Source organism: Panthera tigris, assembly GCF_018350195.1.
Source record: "Panthera tigris isolate Pti1 chromosome F3 unlocalized genomic scaffold, P.tigris_Pti1_mat1.1 chrF3_random_Un_scaffold_71, whole genome shotgun sequence".
NCBI classification, from domain to species: domain Eukaryota; kingdom Metazoa; phylum Chordata; class Mammalia; order Carnivora; family Felidae; genus Panthera; species Panthera tigris.
This window is the reverse complement of record NW_024962185.1, coordinates 116,267-141,073: the sequence shown is the minus strand read 5'-3', so window position 1 is coordinate 141,073 and position 24,807 is coordinate 116,267. Positions and strand designations below refer to the sequence as shown.

Genomic DNA, 24,807 nt, shown 5'->3' with positions numbered 1-24,807 from the left:
TTCCCTTGGGACAAGGGAAGATAAAGTACACAACAGCCTGACTGTGGCCCCAGCAGTGGGCTGGTGGCAGATATCGGGTCTGACTGTGGCCCTGCCCACCAACACAAGTTTCTCTGGACAACAGGAAAATGCCCTGTACTTTGGAGCTACCACAAGGACTACCCAAAATTACAAAACGGAAGAATTCTCCTCACAAGAAATTCCAGGAAGTAGTGACAGATAACAAATTGATCAAAACCGATTTAAACAATACAACAGAACAAGAGTTTAGAATAATAGTCATAAAATTAATCACTGGGCTTGAAAAAAAGCATAGAGCACATCAGAGAATCTATAGCTACAGATATCAAAGGACTAAAAAATAGTCATGAGGAGTTACAAAATGCTATAAATGAGGTGCAAAATAAAATGGAGATGGCCATAACATGGATTGTAGAGGCAGAGGAGAGAATACATGAAATAGAACGTAGAATTATGGAAAAATGGAAGCTGAGAAAAAGAGAGATAAAAAAAAAATCCAGGATCAAGAGGGGAGAATTAGTGAAATAAGTGATGCAATCAAATGGAACAATACCCATACCAAAGAAATTCCAGAAGAAGAAGAGAGAGAAAAAGGGGCTGAAGGTGTACTTGAACAAATCACAGCTGAGATACTACCTGGCAATGAGAAAGAATGAAATTGGGCCTTTTATAACAACGTGGATGTAACTGGAAAGTGTTATGCTAAGTGAAATAAGTCATACAGAGAAAGACAGATACCATATGTTTTCACTCTTATGTGGATCCTGAGAAACTTAATACAAGACCATGGGAGAGGGGAAGAGGAAACTGTTAGATGTTTTTACCGGGTAGCATTCCATTGTGTGTGTGTGTGTGTGTGTGTGTGTGTGTGTGTGTGTGTGTATTATATATATCACATCTTTATCCATTCATCAGTTGATGGACATTTGAGCTATTTCCATAATTTGGCTATAGTTTATAGAACTGCTATAGACATTGGGGTGCATGGTCCCATTCAAATCAGCATTTTGTATCCTTTGGGTAAGTACCTAGTGGTGCAATTGCTGTGTCATAGAGGAGTTCTATTTTTAACTTTTTGAGGTAGCTCCATACTATTTTCCAGAGTGACTGCCCCAGTTTACATTCCCACCAAAAGTGCAAAGGAGTTCCCCTTTCTCTGCATCCTCAACAACAGCTGTGGTTTCCTGAGTTGTTCATATCTGCCACACAGCTAATATCATCCTCAATGGGGAAAAACTAAGAGCATTCTCCCCAAGATCTTAACATGGCAGGGATGTCCATTCTCACCATTGTTGTTCAATATTGTACTGGAAGTCTTAGCTCTGAATCAGACAACAAAAAGAAATCAAAAGGATCCAAATCAGCAAGGAAGAAATCAAACTCTGTCTCTTCACAGATGACATGATACTCTATAGGGAAAACTCAAAAAAATCCACTGAAAATTGGCTAGAGCTGATACATAAATTCAGCAAAGTCACAGGATATAAAATCAATGTATAGCAATTGGTTGAATTTCTATACATCAATAATGAAGCACCAGAAATTGAAATCAAGGAATAAATCCCATTTACAATTGCACCAAAAAAAAAAAAAAAAAACACAACATAAGATACCTGGGAATAAACCTAACTAAAGAGGTAAAAGTCCTGTATCATGAAAATTATAGAAACCTTATGAAAGAAATTGAAGAAGACACAAAGAAATGGAAAAACATTCCATGCTCATGGATTGATAGAACTAATATTGGTAAAATATCTATGTTACCCTAAACAATCTACACATTCAATGCAGTCCCTGGAGTTTGCTTTTTGGGAGATTTTTTTGTTCGATGATTCATTGTATTACAAATTATTGGTCTGTTCAAATGTTCTATATTTTTCCTGATTCAGTTTGGAAGATTATATGTTTCTCATAATGTATAAGTTTATTCCGTAGTGTTCAATTTGTTTGCATATAATTTTAATAATATAATCTTATAATTATTTCCATTTGTGTGTTCTCGGTTCTTATTTCTCCCCATTCATTATGGTTTCACTTAGTTGTCTTCTCTTTTTTTGAGAAGTCTAGCTCAATTTCTGAGTTTTATCTATTTTCCAATTGCCTCATCATTTTTGAAAATCTTTTTAAAGAATCTGCTCTTGAATTCATTAATAGTTCTATTTTTTCTTAGTTTATATTCCTAGGTGGTGGATTTTTTTTTAATTTTGCAACCAGAAAGTTCTGGGACTGTCATTGATGACCTTGTTTATGATTGGGTGGAAAGTGGTGCAAATAGACTTTTATTCACTTTGATTATGTAGTGACTCTTATGTTTTGTAAACATTTCAAATTTTCAAATTATTTTTTTGCAGAAAATTTGAGATAAAGCTACAGATATACTCTGTTTCCACACAAGCATAGCCTCCTCCATATACCCATCCTCTACTGGAGTAGCACAATTTGTTACAATTGCTTAACATACTTTGACACATCATAATCACCCAAATTCCAGAGTTTACATTATTGTGCCCTTCTGGTGTTGCACATTGTGTGGGTTTGGAGAAATGGATAGTTATTTCTAGGCACCATTTTGGAATCTTACACAGTGTCCCTGTTGTCCTAAAAGTCCCCTGTATTCCAAATATTCAACACTGTTTCTTCTTGTAAAGGTGGGCAATCATTGATATTTTCATTTCTCTGCAATTTTGATATTTACAAAATGTCTTAGAGTACAAGTCATGCATATGCAGCCTCTTTGGTTGTTTATAGGATAAAGTCACCAGTGAAGTAACCCATGGTGTTTGATACAGAAACATAAATGCAGTTATGACAAGGATAAAGTTTAAAGTTAATTATAACAAAGTTGTTATAGTTGTAAGGGTATACTATGAAAAAGTATATGCCAAAAAACTGGGCAATGTGGAAGAAATGAACAAATTCCTAGACACTTACCAACTTGCAAACTGAAAGAGTAAAGATCGAAAATTTAAATAGACCCACAACCAGCAAGGAAATTGAATCAGTTTCAAAAAATTCTCAACAAATAAAAGTTCTGGGCCCGATCAATTCCCAGGGGAATACTGCCATATATATATATATATATATATATATATATATATATATATATATATATATGAGTGCATCCTATCCTTCTCAAACTATTCCATAAAAATAGACACAGAACAGAAACTTCAAATTCATTCTATAAAGCCAATATGACCTTGATTCCAAAGGCAGGCAAAGACCCCCACTAAAAAGGAGAATTACAGGTCAATACCCCTGATAAACATGTATGGAAAAATTCTCAACAAGATACTAGAAAATTGAATTCAAGTGTACATTAAAATAATTATTCATCATGATCAGGGATTTATTCCTGGACTGAAGGGCTGGTTCAATATTTGCAGATCATTCAATGTGACAGAACCACATTAATACAAGAAAGAATAAAAATGATATGATCTTGTCAATAGATGCACAAAAAGCATTTGACAAAGTACAGCATCCATTCCTGATTAAAAAAAAAAACTCAACAAAGTAGGGGTTTATGTAACATACCTCAACATTACAAAGACAATGAATGAAAGACCGTCAGCTAATTTCACCTTCATTGGGGAAAAGCCAAGAGCCTTTCTCCTATGGTCAGGAACAAGATAAGGATGCCCACACTCACCATTACTAATTAATAAGTAGTAGAAGTCTTAACCTCAGCAATCAGACAACAAAAAGAAATAAGGGGCATACAAATTGGCAAGGAAAAATCAAAATTTCATTATGTGTAAATGACATGCTACTCTATATTCAAAACACAAAAGATCTCCACCAAAAAATTTCTAGAACTAATCCACAAATTCATCAAAGTTGCAAGATATAAAATCAATGTGCAGAAGTATGTTGCAATTCTATACAACATAACAAAACAACAGAAAAATAAATCTAGGAATCAACCCCATTTACAATTGCAACAGAAAACATATGATTCTTAGGAATAAACCTAACTAAAGAGGTGTATACTCTGAACAATACTACCCAAATCAATCTGAAAACGACTACCCAAATCAACCTACACATTTCATGCTACCCTTAACAAAATACCACCAGCATTCTATGCAGAGTTAGATCACACAATCCTACTTTGTATGGAACCACAAAAGACCCTGAATAGCGAAAGAAATCCTAAAAAATAAAACTGGAGGCATTACAATTCTGAATTTCAAGCTATATTCCAAAGCTGAAGTCATGAAAACAGTATGGTACTGGAACAAAAACAGATTGATTACTGAAACTGAATACAATACTCAGATATGGACCCTCAACTATATAGTAAGCTCATCGTCAAGAAGGCAGGAAAGATTATCCAATGGAAGAAAAAAACAGTCTTGGGTGCCTTGGTGAGTCAGTCGTTTATGAATCTAACACTGGCTCAGGTCATGATCTCACCTTTCGTGAGTTCCAGCCCCACATCAGGGTCTCAGAGCCCAGCTCAGAGCCCAGAGCCTGCTTCAGATTCTGTCTCTATGTCTCTGTGCCCCTCCCCCAAGTTGTGCACTGTCTCTCTCTCTGAAAAATAAATAAAGATTAAAAAAATCTCTTCAGCAAATGTTTTTGAGAAAACTGTACAGCGAAATGCAGCAAAATGAAACTGGATCACTTTCTTACACCATGCACAAAAATAAATTCAAAATGGATGAAAGAACAAAATTTGAGACGCAAAACGATCAAAATCCTAGAAGAGAACACATGCAACAATGTCTTTGACCTCAGCTACAGCAACTTCTTACTAGACATGTCACTGGAGGCAAGAAAAATAAAAGCAAAAATGAACTATTGGGACTTCATCAAGATAAAAAGCTTCTGCACAACAAAGGAAACAATCAGCAAAAATAAAGGGAGGGGAAGGTGGGTGATGGGTATTGAGGAGGGCACCTTTTGGGATGAGCACTGGGTGTTGTATGGAAACCAATTTGACAATAAATTTCATATGTTGAAAAAAAAGTATTTGGTATACATCTTCATGCTTTTTAATAGTTGCATACTATCCTACTATATGAATGTACCATAGTCAGTTTTGTGCGTGGACATCTGGTATCTGGGTTGTTTCCAATCTTTTGCTTTTACAAATATTGCTGAAATCAATGTAATTTCATGTGTGTGTGCTGATAGATCTTTATGGTAAAATTTTTAAAAATGGAATTTCTAGGCCAGAGGGGACATTACATTTATCAATATTGCCAATTATCAATTGTTTTCCATAAGTATTAAACAAATTTACACTTCTGCTAAAAAAAAAAAAAGTAAACTGAATGGGACAAGATATTTGCAAATAACACATCTGATAAAGAGTTTGTATCCAAAATCTATAAAGAACTTATCAGACACCCCCAGAAATTAAAAACAAACAAACAAAAAAATAAAAGCACAACAATCCATTGAATAAATGGGTAGAAGACATGGATAAACACTTTTCCAAAGAAGACATCCAGAGAGCTAATGCTCACATGAAAAGAAGCTCAACATCATTCATCATCAAGGAAATACAAATTGAAACCACAATGAGGTATCATGTAACACCTGAAAAAAAAATGTCTTAAATTAACAACTCAGGAAAAAACAGATGTTGTCAAGGTGGGAAAGAAAGGGGAATATTTTTGCACTGTTGGTGGGAAGGGAAACTGATGCAGCACTCTGATAAACAGTATTCAGTTTCCTTAGAAAATTAAAACTAGAAGTACCCTGGTGGCCCATCAATTGCACTACTAGGGATTTATTCAAATGATACCAAAAAGCTGTTATGATGGGGCATATGCTCACCAATGTTTATAGCAGTGCCATCAACAATATCCAAATTACAGAACGAGTCCAAATCCATCAAATGGTGAATGGATAAAGAAAAGGTGATTTGTGGGTGTGTGTGTGTGTGAGAGAGAGAGAGAGAGACACAGAGAGAGAGAGCAGTGTGAAATACTGCTCATTGATGAAAAGGAGTGAAATCTTGCCATTTGCAACAATGTGGATGGAACTACAAGGTATTATGATACGCAAAATATGTCAGGCAAAGAATGACAAATACATGATTTCCCTCATATGTGGAATTTTAGAAACTAAACACATGAACATAGGGAAAGGGAAAAAATAAGAGAAAAACAGGGAGGGAGGCAAACCATAAGAGACAAACACAGAGAACAAACTGAGAGTTGCTGGAGGGGAGCTGTGTGAACGATGGGGCAGCAGGGTGATGGGCATTAAGGAGGACACTTGTTGGGATGAGCATTGGGTGTTGCATGTAAGTGGTTATTCACTGGGTTATGCATTTTAAACCAATATTATAGTGTATGTTAATGAACTTAAATTTAAATAATAAATTTTAAAAGTTTAAAATTCATCTAAGTTGATGAAAAATATAATAGCTAGAATCTTGAGAAGCAATATTGCAACCAAGCACATTAAAGACTGGAGTATTATGAGGAACTCACTTTTCACTACAGATGTAGGAAGATCAAAATGAGAAGAAAAAAGTTGGTTCACTAGAGTATATAAAAATAAGAAAATAAAATTAAAGAAAAGATTAATAAATTTATAAATTCAAAATTAGACAATAATGTTGCAAATCAGAAATTCATTGTAACAAAAATGTATTAAAATTACTCACGTAAAATATTAACCGAACTGGATAACAGGAAAGAAAATGAAATATCTAAAGGATAAAAAAATACTAATTCAAAGGGATACATGCACCCTGATGTTTATAGCAGCATATCTAACAATAGCCAAACTATGGAAAGAGCCCAAGTGTCCATCAGCTGATGAATGGATAAAAAAGAAGTGACATATATGTATGCAATGGAATATTATTCAGCCATCAAAAACATTTTAATCTCAATAACATGGATGGAGCTAGAGAGGATAATGCTAAGTGAAATAAGTCAGTCAGAGAAAGACAAATACCATATGACTTCACTGAAATGTGGAATTCAAGAAACAAAACAAACAAAGGGGGAAAAAAGAGAGAGAGAGGCAAACCAACAAACAGACTCATAAGTATAAAGAACACACTGATGGTTCCCAGGGGGGAGATGGGTGGATGCTGTGTTAAAAGGGTGATGAGGATTAAAAAGTGCACTTGTCTTGATGAGCAGGCAGTGATGTATGGAAGTGTTGAATCACTATTTTGTGTCTCTGAAACTAATATTACACTGTATGTTAACTAACAAGAATTTAAATTAAAAAAAGAAAAAAAAAGAAAAGCAAAAAAAAAATGTAAAAGCACTGAGAAAAGCGGGGAGAGGTCTAAAACCAATGAAAGATAAAATAGAGAAAAACTACAAAGGTGAGGGTAAAATCTCTGCAGCCTTAATAGAAGCCAGAACACAGAGAAGTAAGTATAAAGAGGGCAGAGAGAAATTGTTGCTAAGTAAAATTGGATACATAGCTAAGTCTCTTGAATAAGAGTAAATTTAAGTTTAAAAATACTGCATAACCAATAGGTAATACTAACATTGTACTAATTCACAATAATAATTTAGAGTGTAATTTTCTTGTACAAGAGACAATTTTCCTAAAGGGAGTTTGAGAATTAAAGTGAAAGAGACAGGAATTGTAAATGCATAGGAATATCTAATCTTCCTGAATAGTAAACTAAACAAACTGGAGGCTCCTTCACATCACAGGTTTCAAAAATATTTAGATAAATTATGATATTTTTTGTTTTATTTAATTTTTTAAGTTTATGTATTTATTTTAACTTTTTAGTGTTTATTTATTTTTGAGAGAGAGAGAGAGAGAGCAGAATTAGGAGAGAAGGAGAGGGAGAGGGAGGGAGACACAGAATCCAAAGCAAGCCCTGTGCTGTCAGCAGAGAGCCTGATGTGGGGCTTGAACTCATAGAACATGAGATCATGACCTGAGCTCAAGTTGGCTTCTTAAGCCACTGAGTCACCCAGGAGCCCCTAATTTATGTATATTGAGAGAGAGAGAGAGCACCAGAGTGTGGGGAGGGGCAGATAGAGGTGAAAGAAAGAATTCTAAGCAGGCTCTGCACTGTCAGCACACAGCCCAATGGGAACACATGAACTATGAGATTATGACCTGAAAGGAAATCAAGAATCAGACGCTAACACCCACTGAGCCACCCAGAACTCCTGATACTATTTTTATAAATATTTATTCATTTTGGGGAGAGCGCAAGTTGGGGAGGGGAAGACAGAGGGACACAATATCCAAACACTGCACCTTGCTAGCAGTCTGACAGGCTGACAGAAGCTGAGGCCAATATGAGGCTGTAACTCACAAAGTGTGAGATCATAACAAGAGCTGAAGCCAATGCTCAACTGACTGAGCCACCCAGGTACCCCCCAAAATATAATTTTAAATTACCTTTAAATTAAAACTACAGTTTAAATGTTACATAAACAAATAATCTGACATTTGATTAAAGGAAAAGAACCAATTTTCAAGGTAATTACTTCATGAATAAATAATTGTAAATTGACTGTCATTTTCCTACACTTTTGAAACACATTTTTTTTTCTTTTATCAGAACAAATTAACACCAATGCACTGATAGTGGCATAGACATTGGACACAAGCTTCTGAAAATCCAGGATGACTCTATCTTATGTCCATAACAGAGTTGCGGAGAAGGAAATGATGTCGTCCACCCAGTACATGGCCACAAAGAAACTCACAAACAACAGGACGGTATGGGTGACCCTTGTCTCTGGGGAGACTCTTGAGGAGAGGCTGGTGCTGTGAAGGTGTTGGCACTGACTCTGATGCCTGGACAAGAAGGCCACCATGTATGCACTTGAGAGCAGCCTGACTCCTATGAAGAAAAAATCCCTGGATAATGTCAAAATGAAAAACAGCACCTGATGATGAAGCTTATGTGGTAAAATGGACAGTATTTACTGACATGCAGTAGATTCCTCTGGGTCACGTTAGAAGCAGAAGTATGGAAGATACAGTTATTATTGAGAGACAAACAGAAGCCATTGGATGATAAAAGAATGAAAGATGTACTTTGTGAATTTCTGTTAAAGAGTTTTTAATCCTTATTTATTTTTGAGAGAGACAGAGACAGAGCAATAGCAGGGGAGGGGAAGAGAGAGAGGGAGACACAGAACCTGGAGCAGGCTCCAGGCTCTGAGCTGTCAGCACAGAATCCGATGTGGAGCTTGAACTCATGGACCATGAGATCATGACCTGAGATGAAGCCAGACACTTAACAGAGCCACCCAGGCGCCCCTGTGCATTTCTGTTTAAATCTGACCAACCAGGGGGTGCTGGGGATGATGATGATGATGATGGCCTAGAGGATGCTCAGGAGGCAGGTGGTGCTCATAGACAGACCAAGTGTCTTTGCAGAATAAAGCCTTACACTTGAAATATTCCAAAAGTTTAACATTTCAATCAGATCTGTAGACATCATAAACAGTATAGTCAATTGTTTCGTTATGTGGACAAGGGCGAAGTGACCAATCATAAGGTCAGTGGGTTTAGGCCTGTGATGCAGGAGTATGAAGGTATGGAAGAGAAGGAGGACTGGGTTGGCTGATTCTAATGCCTATTTGTAAAAGTTGGCATAGTTTAATAGTAATGTAAATGGAAAATATGTTTATCATAGGCACCAAGAAAAAACATATTTTGTGTATCTGAAAAACAAGACCTCACAACATTAATGTGATTTACATTGTTGGCAAAGTCATCACCATATCACAGTTTTTATTTTACTCAAATGTATTTCATCCAATTTGTCAGAAAAGCTGTGTTGTCTTAGAAATACATTCTCAACATTATTTGTACATCCAATTTGAGTATGTGAGTATTTTACATATGTACATACGTATCTGAAATCTGTATGTTATCTATCTATCAATCTATATCCATCACCTATTTATCACTAACTAGGGAGAGAGAGAGAAAGAGGGAAAGACAGAGAGAGGGAGAGATAGATTTCACGCAACATATTCAACTTCATGTCAAGATAATGTATCCATTTCTCACACTGCTATGGTACATGCATTTTTTTTTTACTTTCTGTTCTGAATTATCCTGTCTCATATTCAGCACCAAGAATACTAATAGTCATAAAAAGAATGCACAAGTGTTTGTATAGTTGCACTGTTGTATATTTTATGTTAATGGTAAAGAATTGTCAATCAAATATTTGGGAAAAATAATGTCCAGGTGAGGTTTCCCATTAGAAATTGTGACCCTTTCTTCTTCCTCCTTCCACACTTAGGGACCATCATATTTACATTGGGCTTATCCTAATAATTCAGAATGATCTCACTGTAAAATCAGATAGTTATTAATCTTTCTTCTACAATTGACACATAAAATATTGTACTCACATTAGAGATATGAAGATTTGGATGTGGACATCCTAGGGGAAGAAAGCACAAATAGGGAGAGGTGTTGGGCTTGGGTGATTGAACTAAGGGTCATCCTACAACTGGGTGTCCCCATGGGGCTGTGGGGGCTCACAATGTCTCTGGGATCCTGGTGGGGGCAGTGACAGGGAAAAGGTCAGGGGAAAGAGCAAGAACAGGGGCAGGAGCAGGGACTGGGGCAGAGGCAGGAGCAGGAGCAGGGGCAAGGCAAGAACAGGACCAAGGGCAGAGGCAGGGGCAGTGGCACCAAAGGGGCAGGAGCAAGGCCAGGGGCAGGAACTGTAGGAGGGCTGGGGGCAGGAGCAGGAACAGGGCTAGGGTCAGCCCTTGTTTCTGGAGACTCCCCATTGGTCACTTTCTCCCTGTGTCCAGAGTGGCCCTCCTGGGAGGTTGGACACATGGGCACCTCAACAGGGTAGACGGAGCACGGGTCTGCCAGCCAATCCCTGATCTTATCTGTAGTCTTCTGCAAAGGCACTGAATAGCTGCTGTCCCAGAGGTATCACAGACCTGCTCAGCCATCGTCAGGGTCCTTCTGCCTTCTCCCACGGATGCTCCCAGATAGATAACTAACCTGTCTACAGCCCTGCACCCAGGACGCAGTGACATACAACTTCAGGTCTCAGGATGAACCTTGGGGACACGAGGGAAGCCCCATAGCACCCTGTCCCTCTCAGCCAGCCTTAACCTGGGTTGTGAGCATGACCATCCACCGGGCATCTGACCCTTTATCAGACTGTATCTCCTCAGGTGGGCCTGCCACACATGACCCTTCCTTCCACACATAGACACACACATGGGGAGGGGAAGTGGGGCCACACAGGTCAGTAAAAGAGGTATCAGGCTTCACTGGCCAGATCTGGGACTCTCTCTGTTACCTTTGGGTCTTTCCAAGCTAGAATCCAGAGGCGCCCAGTGTGAGACATGACACACTGACTCCAAGATCGGAAAACAGTGTCACTGTTGGCTCTCCTGAGCTGATAGCCTTGTGACATGGGCACACAGCAGGAAAGCATGTTGCTTATGTGCAGGTTTCCAAACAAATAAGCCAAGCAAGACGCTGTCTCCAGAATGTGGGTGCCTGGTTACTGGGTTGTGAATTCTGTTGTGTTCTGTTGTCAAGGAAGTGTGGTCACTGCCTGGGTTCCCCTTACCAGGCTTCTTCCTCATACGAGAACCATGCCCTCAGGCTGCAGAAGGGCTCCACTCCACCCCATACCCTGTCCATACAGTGACACCAACACACCTCACCAAAAGCCCCCAGGAGGCCTGGGCGCAGCCAGTGCCTCAGCGTTGAGGACACAGGGCTGGGTTGAGGCCAGGCTCCTGCCCCTGACCATGAGTGTGACCCTGCACAAATCCTGGCTTTCTCAGGGTCTCCCTAGTGCCCCACGTTGACCTCCACGTTAGCATGAAGCATGCTTTTGTCTCTCCCTCTCTCTCTCTACCTCACACCCTCTCCCCATCTCAAGCTCTCCAAATAAATTAGGTAAATACACATGGAAATGAACAAAGAAATCAATAAACACATTTATAACTACATTGAGACAAAAATAGCCTTGATTATGTTTTTACTGAACACTTGGATGGGAATATTCTGAGTCTTACTTTATTAATTGCTCACTGTATATGTATTGCAACAGTGACAATATTCAAGGAGCTCAGAAGGGTTAACTAAGTGTAAAGATTTTGTTGCATACAGTGTAAACATATGTAATATAGGATGATGATAAGATATAACTTGATAGTTTTGTTCTGAGAAAGTATTATAATTTTTTAAAATTGAATTCCTACTGATGCTCATTTTCTCTCTAGAACAAATGTGAATTGTTTTGTCTAAATTTGTCCCATCAATGAGGAATATCAGAAATGGGATGAGCTGGGATTTCTACTCAAGAAAGGAATATCTTTGTATTCTGAACATATTCCATTTATTCCTCCCCACACTGAAAATTTCACCATTAACTCCATTAGAAAGCAGGACTTTTTCTTTCTTTTCTTTTTTTTCTGTTATCCCTGTTTTCACAGAGAATAATATGGTGTGGGATAGGAATCATGTTTGAAAACAAAACATACCGTCTTAAATGGCCCACTTGCCCATGAGGACATACACTAGGCGAGACAGGAGCAAGCTGGAACCACAGAATGTAGAGGTGCCTTCACTCTGAAAGTTGTCTGATGACCCATCACCATGGAGATGTGATGATGCACCTTTGCTTCCATTCCAATTGTCACTGTGTGAGCTGAGCTGTTGCAGTTTGGTCACTGGTGAGAAGTTCCCCCATGATGGGAAATGTGAATTGTTGTTCTTTAGGTATGTTCCTACTCATTTTCTGATTTCTGTTCTTTCAAGTAGGCTATTTGCCACTGAAATTTTCTCTTGCTGTTCACCTCCACCCCTAATTTGTCAACTGAGTTCTATGAATGTACTATCTTATTTTGCTGTAAAACTTAAGTTCTACGTTTGATTTTTCCATGGAGCTGGCTTTCATAAAGATCTTCCTCAATACAGAAAACGATTTCTGAATTCCCAGTGTGTACACAGTCTTACTGAGTACACACACAGAGAACACACCCACACTGCTCTCATTGGGTCAGGAGAATCTTGATTCCACCCCAGCAACAGACATGACAGGGAAGGGAATTGGAGCTCAACTCTTCTGAATGCAGATGTCAAATTCTGAACGTAAATATGAGTAGTCTAAATCGTGACATTTTTATATGGAAAGAAACTAGGATTTCTTGGGTATTGTCCTGGGCTGGTATGGAAGGGACCACGAGCTGTCTGGGTGATGCCTGAGGGCAAAGGAGAAGGGAACATGCCATTGGGTGGGTGGAATAAATGTTTGGCAATGTTTGGCAACTTAGTAACGGACTGCCTGATAACAGTCAAAGGGAGACCTCAGGTGGGGTCTCCAGGCTGGGCACAAGGAGGAGACGCTCTAAAAACAGACAGGAGTCTGAACTCTACACCTACAGTGTCCAGATAGGATAAAGAGACCTAAAAATAAAGACTAGATGTGGGAGAGGAAGGAAGGAGCAAGGAGGTGTTCACTGCAGCCACTGAATCCAAGCCAGTGGCTCTAGGCCAGACCTTATTCCAGGCCCCTTAGGATTTTCCTCAGATCAATAGTAACACTCTGAGCATCATAAACTTCATTCATTCAATCAGCAAGCCCCAGCACAGATGGTAACTTTCCTGTTCATCCCTACAAACTTCTCATCAGGATTGGTCAGTTGAAGGGAAGCAAATTCTTGTCTGAGTCCTAGTGTGGCAGTTTGTTTGGAATGGCCCAAATATTGAATCATCTTTGGGGCCAAGCAGACCACTGGTCCATGTGAATGTTCAAATAGCTATTGGGAATGCCCTAGGTGAGTGAGCTGACTTTCTGAAAAGCTGGGGGGGGGGATGGCTAAAGGTACACTTCCCTGGTCTTCCATTGGATCTTCATTTGGAAAAACTGTACCATATTTTCTGTCATGGACTGAAACTGAAAGCAGGAGGCTGGGGTAGGATGCAGATTATTTCCGTAGCACAGGCCCCTCCCGCCTGGCACCCACTGTCTCCCACAGAATCTTGGGACAGGAGGATGTCTGTAAGTGAGGACAGTTCCTGATTCAGAGGTACAAAGCACTTCCTCACAGACCCTGGGCAGGTCTCAGGTGGTCAGCGATCTCTGAACCAGAGACGTAACTAACTTGCTCTCCAGGATATGTCATACATCATGGTGGACTCTCCAATCAGGTCACTTCGTGTCCCTAAATTTCTTTGTCAACCTTGGTGAAATATTGGTGACAGCCTCTGCTTGCCCTCCCAACAGTACTGACACGGGGATGATAAGAGTAGATAATACATGTATTCTCTGAGCTGTAGAGAATCACTACCGTGGGAAGGCGAAACAGTGAGCTTCCACCCTCCAACATGGTGCAGCCCTCCAAGTATCCTCTCTGGAGTCAACCATTATCATGTGCCTAACTCCTCCTGTAGACATGCAGTAACTGAACACTTACAGAGAAATTGTAAAGCACCCAACATTTGTTGTTCTCGAGGTTTCACTTGTAGTACATCACTTTTAGCCCCATCAGAGCACATGAATGAGCACAGCATCTTAACACGTTCACATGTGAGAACAGGAAACTGAGGAACAGAGCCCTCTCTTACCTCTGTCAGGTATGTGTAGATTCTTATTGTGATGTCAACCCTGGCCATCATGTGTGGTGACTGTGCTTTACTGCATTTCTATTAATGTCTCTGCTAAATAACAGGATTGGCCCTCCAAACTTGGCTGTGAACCGTTTGAGGTGCAAACCAAAGCTCAACATTTTTCTAAGTCCATTTTTGATGCATGAGATTTGTCAGGCAGCTGGTGAGCAGGGAGAGTGGAAGGATGAACTACGAGAAAAGCATGACAAATTGTTCTATGGTCTTCTTCCATCAAGATGCCAACCTTACTATTTCTCTGCATTGCCCAGGAAATTGCTGTGGACATGAAGCACAAGATGTGCCACCCAGGACAACAATATCCATAAAGAAAAGAGACTGCTTCTGGTCGCACACCAGGGTGCACCATCTTCCTGTACCAGAGGAAGGTACCGTGGAAATTTACTCATTAAGTTAAGAATAATTCTTTTCATTCATTGTCCTGTACTTTCAGAACAGTATAAAATGTCGAGGCAGGCATTTCAGCAATTTCAAGGCTAAAAATTTAAACTCCTTGAGTCAATCATAGTACAATAACTATAGAAGTTAAGAAACATTTCTATATCAATGAAGGATCCATGTTGAATGGTACACAAGTGTCTAGTACCTGAATGTATACATGTTAGCTACCTTTTGAACAGAGATCAATCTAGGTCTCCCCATGAAACAGTGTTTTCCGATTTTTTGAAAATAGTAGATATGATTAGCAACATGTTCACTTAACATAAACTTTTGGGGCACCTGGGTGGCTCAGTCAGTTAAGCGTCTGACTTTGGCTCAGGTCATGATCTCACACTCCGTGAGTTCAAGCCCCGCGTCGGGCTCTGTGCTGACAGCTCAGAGCCTGGAGCCTGTTTAGGATTCTGTGTCTCCCTCTCTCTCTGCCCCTCCCCCACTCACGCTCTGTCTTTGTCTCTGTCTCAAAAATAAATAAACATTAAAAAAAAAGAAAAAAATTAAAAAAAAATTTTTTTTAAACATAAACTTTTAACACATAATACATCAAGTTCCAATATACCACCCCTCCACTTTCCCCCATTCACAACATCTTACATGAGGGTATTACATATATCAGAATTCAGGAAAGAACATACATACTTCTTATGAAGTCAAAACACAGTTTATGTTGAAAGACCTTCTATGTGCTTCAGGGTTCTATGCGACTGACAAATGCAGAATTACAAGTATCCCCATTACAGTAACTGACAGAAATTGTGCACCAAATATTCATGGCAGCAGATTTTCCAGTTGACATAGAGACACCACCCAAAAGTCCATCAAGTGATGAGAGTGTAAATAACATATGATCCGTGCAGTCAATGGAAAATTATTCAAACATGAAATATCATAAATTTTACCATATGCTAAAAAATGCATGAACTTTGAATAAGTAATACGCTCTTTGAAAGAAGACACACCTGGAAAGACATACAACTCTATGAGGAAACTAGAGTAGACAAATTTGTAGACTCAGAAAGGAGAAGGTAGGATGGCTGCAGCAGTGGAAAGAGAGAGAGAAGTTATTTACAATAGAATGGAAACGTCTTGGAAGTAGATGTTAGTGCTGAGTCCACAGCATTATTCTTGTAAAGAATGCCACCCAATGTGTACTTGTAGCATCATAGAAGGATCAAATTAATGTGTATTTCATTCTGTACAAACCTAATAATGCAGAAGGATAGAAGACAAATTCGCTAGCGGCATATATGCAGGCCAGGAAGATGAAATGGCCCTTTCCAGTGGGCAGGACAAGTCAGCGGACTCCATCACTGAAACACAGTGTGCATTGAGCATTTTCCTATTTGAGACTGATGATTTCACATTGAGTAGAACCCTTTGGCTTGAAATCAAAGGCTCTCTATCTCATTTCCTTCCTGCTCCTCTTTGTCCACCAAGGACATTGGATCATCAGCAGGTCAGGCCTTGCTTGTTCAGGAATCACATGCATGCACTGTGTCTCCATGTCCACTCAAGCAAATCTCCCTGAGTCATTCCTGAGCAGCACAACCAATGTCCTGACAGCTACTCTGTGTCCTCCTAGATGCCAGAGAGGAGCCATCTGAGGACCTTCCCGGAGACAGGGCAGAGGAAGTGGTCCCATCTCTTTCCAAGGTAAGCTCACTTCACTTTCTATGAGAAGTGTTACTTCCTTTATTACCTCTTCAATCCAATGGAGAGAGGTAAATCTGACAATGAACCTTAATGATGAGATATGCAGTTTCTTTGCTTGGGGGAATGCTGAGTGAAAGTCTATTACCCAGTGACAGCAAGTACAAAGGGGCAATAAAATGTGAGAGCACCTGTTTCAAACTATATGCAAGTGAACACTTTCCTCAGCAGGACATGTTCCTACTAAAAAGAATTTAGGATTTGATGATAAGAATGAACTTGACACATCTGGCATAACAAGCTCAAAATCTTTACATGTGTCTTCCTTAACTTGGGGGTGGGAAATAACTCAACCACTGTACATAGTGTTTTATCTCCTGATCTTCACCAAATGAAAGACCTATGCCAAAATGTATAGGATGGTGTGATCTTCATCGTGTTTTATTTTCTCAACTACAGATCGATGCTGGGGCAAAGGCAAAGTGTTCATATTTAGGAAAATCAGTCTTTGTGGAAAACTCTAAGGGATAAAGTAGGTTGCGTCCTGTGTCTGTGTTCCTCCTGGGAATGATGGTTAAGGTGTACTGAGAGAGATGTCCAGTAAAGCACTATGACCATGTTTGTTTTATGACCCTAAAACTTGCCCTATTACATGGAGAGCCCAGTTCTGAACCCAGGAGTCAGTCCTCAGTTGCTCTGGACTACTAATATACATCTAGCACTAAGCCATGGCACCATTAGTCACAGAGGAAAGGAATTTTAGCAATGTGTAGATGCCTGGAAGTGCTAGACTCTACAAGGCCAAATCACCTCCTAAACTTACACAGTGTCCTAAGTAGTCACATAAGCAGGGCAGAGAAGTAGGCGCAGATGATTTGGGCATGTCGTTGTCTCAAATGCACATAAAAGGACCACATTCTTGTGGTCAGCCCAGAGATTCTGGAAAGTGTGATGCTGCATGGAGCACAGTGCAAGTCCACATCTCTCATAGCTGGGGTCATTGTTTACACATAGCCAATAGCAGAAAAGGAAGAGAGACAATTTAGTGTATTTGATAACATTACCATAAGCATTAAAAGTGCTCCAATTCTGTGGGCTCTTGTGTGGCACAGTTGGTTCAGCGTCTGACTATTTCGGTCCAGGTTATGTTGTCAAGTTTCTGGAGATCAAGTCCTACGTCAAACTCTATGCTGACAGCACGAAGCCTGCTTGGGATGCTGTCTCTCATTGTCTCTGATCTTCCCCATCTCATGCACTTTCTCAAACTAAAGAAATAACCATGAACACAAAAGGAAAGAAATACCACAAAACTGTAAGCACACACCCATAGGCCATTCTGAAAGAGGAACTCAAAGTAAAACTGGGTAGTAAGCTACGTGTCTAGCACTTTTATTTCAAACCTCCTGCATGGCAATGGTAGACATTTTCAGTGCTCATTTCAGGCCTCCCCTCCACAAGGAACTTGTCATTTGTTGGATGACATGGGCCATGAAAGACAGCACTGACACCCTGGACACACGTACATCTTACAGACCAAAGAAAATTGGGAGGAGTATAGCAAGGGGATCAATAGTGTTTCCTTTCACATGATGGGATGTCAGTATTTTCAAGGCTTCTAGACGTAATAATCTTTATGACAAAATGATTCATGAGGAAATCTAAGAGGATTCTTTTCCTAGGATGAAATACACCTTCACATTTAAAGTTGCATTTCGTCAAGGACAAATTCCAAAGTAGACATGATGAATACAAAATCCTAGCAAATACACGATGGGGATTCTGGCAGAAGAACAGATTTTCAAAGAGGCAGACAGTGATAAATGGGCTGACCTTCAAACAATCAAGAGAGGCCAGGAGACTCAATCTTGACATGCAAGGCACTTCAGGCTTTCCACGACTTTCATTAACTATCTCATCTCCCTCAGGATCGTCTCTGCTGGAAAGACAAACCCCCTGTAACCCATTTGTTCCCTGCTCCTTTTCTGTGCCATCCTTGGTCCCCCTAGAGAATGCCCAGCTGCAGCACAGTCCATAATTACTCTTCACCCACAAGCACACGCTTGCCTCATGTTCAATCAATAAAACCTCTGACTAGTTCCTGAGCTGCCTCACCAGTGTCTTGATGGTTGCTCTGATTCTTCCTAGCTGCCCCTGAAGACCTGATGCAAAAGTTTCCCAGCACAAAGGTGGAGGAAGCACCCATAACTCTTCCTGAGGTAAAGATATTTTCTGTACCTGAAAGAGCATGATTGCTTTACTTTGATTTCAAGGGAATTAAGATATGAACATCTGTGCTTGGCCATCTGTGAGGTTATATCCAATTAATTACTGCTGAAGGCTTTTCCTGTGATTCTATCACCAACTGATGTGATTTTCCTAAGGGAAAAAAGTAATAATTACACCACCAGTGAGAAACTGTATGGTAGTCAGCATTTGTCAGGAGATCATTTTCCTCTGTGGAAAAGAATTTTGTATGTGCTGATTAAACTGACTTGGGAGATGTGACCTTGAAAACGGAAGCCTTTTCACAGGTAACCTTTGTATGATTGTTTGAAGTCATTGACTCAAAACCTGCATCCCGACTAGCTGCTAACATCACCAAGAGAACAAAATCCATGTGTAAACCCTGTGCACAGTATGATGTGAACCTCATACTGTTGCCTATTCTGTAATTACAGGGTGAAGCCACAGTAAACGTTCATGGTATATATTCTGGAATTGGAAACTTCTTGAGAAAGACTCTCGATGACTCTGAGGGTGAGGCTTTCTCATCTGTTTTGGTCTGGAGAGAATCCCTGATTTCTGGGTTCCTGCTGGGAGTGGCAGATGGGGTTTTGTGAGGAAAACGGATTGTACGGTAAAACAAAACCCTTGTTCTACAGGTATGGACAGCACATAGACCATTTAGCTGGTGTGTTTTTTGTGTATGAGGGTGGTGGATGTTTCTCTGTGATGTGTGTGTGTGTGTGTGTGTGTGTGTGTGGAGTGGGTGTTTCTTCAGAAGATATGTACTACTCACACACAACAATTCAGGTGACCAATTTCCAGGACTCTAAGTCAGGGTCAGTGCACACTGCCTACAACAGTACATTCTTCCCTCAGGACAGCTACACCTGAAAGTTTGTTTGGTATTCCCTCTAGGGAGGTGGAGATAAAGAAGAAAAAAAAATGGCCCAACATCTTTCACACTTAACAGCATCTCTCATATGGGGTCTAGGCAGCGAAGAATCAGGAAGATTTCTACTCAATTTCATAACAGTACCATAAGCCTTAGGAAGTACTCAAACCTTGACGTGCACACTGAAAGGACCGTGGTAAACAGGAACCCAGAGCAAACTTTGGTAGTGAGGATTGTTCCCACCACCCTGGTTGCATATGTCCTGCACAGTCAGGGCAAACACATTGTCTTGAAAATGTCCGCAATGCAGGATCATTTCCTGATCTTGAAACAAGCATTAGGATCATTGGAATCCATCAGCAAAACATAGCATGCATCTCACTGTTTCCAATATTTCCCATTGATTATATTCCCTGCAGCGAAAATTCACAGGCCTTGTTTCCATTTGCTTCCCTGCTCCTTTCCTTTACCTTCCTTTATGTACCAAGGATGACCCAGCAGCAGGTCAGTTGATACTCAGGAACCACCGGTCTCCATATACTTGTGTCAATAACTCCACGAAGCAAAAACCAGGGAACACTCCTGAGCACTCCCACTGGTGTCCTGAAACTATCTGTGTATCTTCTTAGGTTCCATCAGTGACCTGAATGATGGAATTTCCATGGAGAACAGAGATGGAGATTCCACATCGACTTCGGAGGTAAGCTTCCCTTTCCTTATGTAAGAATGAAGATTATTTTCTTTCTCCTTCAATAGAATTAAGGTATATGATTCTAACCGTGTGCACACTGATTGTTATATACCACTTAGTCAAAAGTGACAATGTCCAGTGACAGTCCATTACCAACAGATACATGATTACAAAGGTGTTGAAAAATAGCAGAATCAGTTACTGTCTGCAGGATCCTGAGCTTTTCACGAGCATCCAAATTACATTCTTGGATATCATTTTTCCTAACCAACTTGTGGAGTGCATGGATGGCCCAGTCTGTTAAATGCCCGAACTTGGTTCACGTCATGATGTCACGGAGCAAGAAGACGATCCCTGCATAGGGGTGTGTCCTGAAGCTCAGAACCTGGAGCCTACTTTGGATTCTGTGTATCCCCGTCTCTAGGCCCCTATCCTGACCTCACTCTGTGTGTCTCTCCCTCTTAAAACCAAAACGCATTAAAAAATAAAATTTAAAAAGGACTTGAAACGCACATCCTGTAGGAATATATGATATCTTTGTCTGTGACTATATTTGCTCTGCTCTTACTTTGAGGTTCCCTGGCCTCTATCACTCTTTCCCATCTGGTTTGTTCCTGTCACTAACATAACAAAAGAGATGTGCAAAAAAACACAGCATGATCTGTTCCTCATAGTGTTTTCTGTTCTGACACTGCAGAGCACACTGCGGGAATGTGAATGGGGAATGTATTCTGCAGCCCCTACCTATGTGAGGAGAAATCTGGAATATGAGAAAGGTGGGGCTGTTTTGCAGGCTTATTGTGCAGGGCCACTATGATTATACCTCCTTTTGGAAAGAGAATAAGGGACATGGCAGTCCATAGGGGTTTCCCAGGAAAAGAACGATGGTCACATTGGAGTTTTTCTCACTTGGGAGTGTCCCTGGCAGCACATTAGTGTCATTAGGTGGTGTGAGTTTGTGTGCAGGGAAGTAGGTGTGTCTACATGTGAATCCATGTGCTGTAACTCTCATTGTGTGTGTGTATGTGTGTTTCTGCCTGTGTGTGTGGAGTTTGTGTTTCTTCCCAAAACATCTGCAGCCTCCAGAGCCATAAGAAATAAATTTCTTTGGTCTATTTTGTTAGAGCAGTCCAAATGGACGGAGACACCACCCAAACAGATGTTGACAAGTTTAACAAGATGAGATGAAGAAAGTTAATGTAAAATAGAATTACAATAAGTGCATTGACCTCAATTTCAGGTTTTTTTTTAACGTTTTATTTTTGAGAGGGAGAGACAGACAGATGGACAGAGCATGAACACGGGAGGGGCAGAGAGAGAGGGAGACACAGAATCTGAAGCGTGCTCCAGGCCCCCCACAGAACCCAACTCGGTGATCACACAAACCGCGAGATCATCACCTGAGCCAAGGTCAAACGCTCAACTGACTGAACCACCCAGGCGCCCCATTTACAGTTTTCAAAAAATGTAAATTACAGTATACATCTCCACAACTGTTGTGAGGATTTGTGGGTTACCAGGAGCCCTTGTCAAAAGATTTTAATGTCACTGAAAACTCAATGTGAATCTCTTGGCTTATCTTATCTGCATATGACAAGGTCCACAGGAGGTTTGTGATAAAGCCAGTCAGATCACATCTATAGAAGAGAGTGTCCTGAATGTTCAAGTAAGACACAATCGGGAAGACATAGGAGGCAAGCCAAGGGCTTCATGACAAAATATACTTACTGATGAATTCATTCTTTCTTAGTAGTGCACCAACAACCCAGCCCACTTAATTAAAGCAGCTCTAGAATCAATCTCTGGCAACAGGATCATAAGAAAGTACAACACAAATACCATACAAATAGACACCAAAATGATCTCACAGATCTCACAAAGATGCAGTACAGTACCTCATGAAGCCTATTAAATGGACAAAGAATCTGGCAGTTCAGACATAATAATGACCCAATAGATGCTCAAAGGAAATGGTAGCAAGAAAGAAGACCGAGAGAAGCTAAAAGAGGGCAGTGAAGGTAGAGGGTTCATTACTAGAGCAACTGATTCTGGAAATATATATACATATATATGTACATATACATATACATATATATGTGTATATATGTATGTATATACATATGTGTGTGTGTGTGTATGTATGTAAAAGTAAGACAGTACCTAGAGGCGCAATCCAGACATAGGCAATCAGAATCCTAGAAGTGTCCGCTGATGAACATAAAATTGCCCAGATTCTTCTAGTGTCTTCGGAATAGCTGTTTTGTTTTGTTTTCAAAACATGGTATTTTTCCTTCCAAGGGCTGATTTGGACTGCAGAAATCTCATCCAAAGTACAGTTGTGGAGGAACTGAAGGGAAGGATGAGGTGTGCCTGGAACCCGGCTCACCTCCTGCTGTGAACTCTCAGCTGGGTCTAGAGGGGAAGGTGGGATTGTATCCTTTATACATGCCCTTGCCTCAATCCTGGGATCCTGGTGCGCCTCCCCCAAGAGGCCACGAGGGGCGCCATGGTCCTGCTCTCGGAACCCACAATGTAGAAGCAGGCACCCAATGTTCAGTGCGTGGAGATTTTGCAGGCAGATGTCATCCTGAATGCCCGGGGCTTCCTGACTCTTGGTCACCCTTCCCCCAACATTGGCCTAAGACCTGTCATGCCTAGTCTTGTAGGGGGAAGGGTCTGGGGGCAGGTGGCCATGAATGCTGCGCTCCCCAGGATCTGATCAAACAGGGAGAAAGATTAGTGCTTTTCTTGCTGGTGGAAAGTTTTCCTTCATCTTCCCCTCAGGCTGACACAGCATTTTCTGTGTTGGCCTATGTAAAAGAAGACTTCAAGGCGGAGCCAAGCAAACCTAGATTAGCAGAGTACCTGTGCCTGCCCAAATGGAGCTGGTGGCCATGAGCAGATACACCTGCGCTGGAACAGACTGTCTTCTCCCTCAGCCCACAGTGCCATTGTCCTGTGCATGTTCTTCCCACCTGAGTTTTCATTTGCAAGATCACCTCCACTAAGCACACTCCGGCTATCTGCAAAGAGCTCCTTATCTGCTTGGTGAACTCACACTTCACGGACTTTGAGGTCCTCTTCTGCTGTGCTGGCTTGGCATCTATGTAAGAGCCTCCAGGCCTTCAAACCTAGAGGCTGCACTGAATCCTTGCTTCTATAAATTATTATTATTATTATTATTATTATTATTATTATTATTTACTATTGCTGGAAGTGTCTCATCTGCTGCTCCTAGAAAAGAAAATTTTTGGTCCTCAAAAAAGTGGAGTGTGAGAGGGGCTCTCATCCTCAACTTCTTTTCCTCCCACAGGAACATCCTCTATAATTCTATCCACCCCAACATGCCCTGATTCTGGGGATTCTTTCCTTTTCAACTGTGTCTCCCCAAGACTAAGCCCAGCTCCCTCAACAGTAGTCAAATACATGTCTTGTGGTTCTGGAGAGTCAGAAGCACAGAAATTTTCCAAAAGAAAAGGAAGAGCATGCCATGTGGGTTCAAGGAGTCACCCTGCAGAATCTGGATCTAGATTTCCCAGGTCATTCTAGGTTGATATTTGAGGTCAAACTTGATCAAAAGAAAATCCACCATGTGACAAGTCACAGGTCAGTCACACCTGGCTGGCTCCATTGATAGAGCATGTGACTCTTGATCTTGGGGTCAGTGAGTTCAAGCCACACATTGGGCATAGAGCTAACTTAAAAAAATAAATTCACAGATCATTCTTCACAAGGGGAAAGTGGATTGTGAGTGCCAGTTCCGGAATATAGACAAAACTGAGTTCGAGTCTGGAAATGCCCAGGTAGGATAAGCTGCTGAGGCCAATGACTGAGTGAGACCCACATTAGTCAGCTTGGGCTGCCTTCACAGAATACCACATATTACATGGATTTAAGAGACAGTTGTTTTCTCTCAATTCTGGAGGCTGGAAATCTAAGATCAAGACTGGAAGTTCTCAGCAATTCAGGTTTGAGTGAGAGCTCTATTCCTGTCCTCACAGAGAACCCTCTTTGCCGTGTGGTCTCATGTGTCTTTTTCTGGGGGGCTTGTGCTCGGGTGGGAGGTGGGGAGCTTAAGCTCACTGTTTCAGAGACATTAAACCTATTGGATCAAGGGCCCCATGCCTTTAACTTCATTTAACCTTATATCTTCTGTAAAGGCCTTTCTGCAAGTACAGTCACACTGGTCATTAGAGTTGAACGTATGAATTTTAACAGGACACAGTCAATCCATACCCACTCCCTCAGCCCTGGCCACCCTTAAAACTGCTTGCAGCACACAGCTCTGATCCCTGAG

General features: G+C 40.7%; 1 protein-coding gene across 1 annotated transcript in view; it reads right to left on the bottom strand.

The window, feature by feature from the left end:
* The window catches only part of LOC122236312 (vomeronasal type-1 receptor 90-like), a 44,953-nt gene extending 32,436 nt beyond the window's left edge, over positions 1-12,517 (bottom strand). Inside the window, exon 1 of the mRNA XM_042977174.1 lies at positions 12,468-12,517. The gene's annotated coding sequence lies outside the window, so the exon portion shown is untranslated. The remainder of the gene's footprint in view (positions 1-12,467) is intronic.
* Positions 12,518-24,807: the final 12,290 nt, after the last annotated feature.